The sequence below is a fragment of the Penaeus japonicus genome, unplaced genomic scaffold (genome assembly GCF_977035675.1).
Source record: "Penaeus japonicus unplaced genomic scaffold, GWHDUDI00000001_assembly GWHDUDI00000029, whole genome shotgun sequence".
Classification (NCBI taxonomy): Eukaryota; Metazoa; Arthropoda; class Malacostraca; order Decapoda; family Penaeidae; genus Penaeus; species Penaeus japonicus.
In genome coordinates this window covers 32,089,452-32,090,498 of record NW_028234431.1, presented here as the reverse complement: position 1 = coordinate 32,090,498, position 1,047 = coordinate 32,089,452, and the positions used below count along the sequence as shown (strand labels likewise).

Below are 1,047 nucleotides of genomic sequence, written 5' to 3'. Positions count from 1 at the left end.
GGTTCTGAGTCGAATTATCTTACGAATACACAGGAATAATATTCATAGAGTCGGTTTCCATCATTAAACGTTATTAATTCCCATGATAAGAAATATCATGAAGTCACAAAAATAAGTACAAATAAAACCACCTCATAACAGTTATTCGTATTCACACAGTCAAGTCATTGCATGTTATTTTCCTCCCATTCATCGTCCTCCAGCGAAGCATGACGTAAATAACGGAAAATTGATGATGTTGGAAGTTACCCCCAAGAGTAACACGTTACCAGGAAGGTACCGTTATTACTTCATTCCGTGAGTGGACAACCGCACTTCAGTATGCTAATGGGGTGATTTAGTTCCTTCTGCGTGTGGACTTTTCAATTTTGTAATTGCGGGGAACATCGGTGTGCTTCGAGATTGCACAAGAATGTATCAAAACGAGAGACGAATTAAAGTTTTGGCCAATTTTTCTTAGGCTTTCTCCGTCTGCGAAATTCAGGCCATGGTCCCAGACGTCTTGTTTTGTTACGTCTCATGCCGGACTAAGATCATGTATATCCGCCTTAAAACCTACGCTATTCACTGTGTTACAGTTATGGACGAGTGATATATTAATCAAAGTGATTTATGTTAACAAGGAAATACTTTCACAACGAACATTTACGAAACAGAACACACGGTGACGAAAGCGTCGCGAACGAAACATTACGAGAACAAAGTGTTCGTGGTGACGTGGGTTCCTTGTCCCCCGGCACTGCGGTACGACAACCTTTCCTTGACCACCTTACGCTCCTCCCACCTCCTGGCCTATGATTCCAACGTCGCAGTTCCATTCATTCGGAATTATAAAACAAATTTCGCACATCGAATTAACGAAGGCATACAAGTACGATAGCACATCCCTTAAAGACCAAGACCTCCCAGGGGACATGACCCGAGACATCTGTTTTGGTCGCGTCGTACATCCGGCAGCGGGCCTCCGAACGTAAACATTGAGGCTCGAGTCGAAGCAGAAGGAGGTGGTGTGATGGCACTTCTTCCCTCTTTTTAACAGATTGACGT

General features: G+C 43.3%; 1 protein-coding gene across 1 annotated transcript in view; it reads left to right on the top strand.

Annotated features, from left to right (window-relative positions):
* Positions 1–910: 910 nt before the first annotated feature.
* LOC147468449 (uncharacterized) overlaps positions 911–1,047 on the top strand; it is an 11,513-nt gene continuing 11,376 nt past the window's right edge. Inside the window, exon 1 of the mRNA XM_086554415.1 lies at positions 911–1,047. This exon is cut by the window's right edge and continues 18 nt beyond it. The gene's annotated coding sequence lies outside the window, so the exon portion shown is untranslated.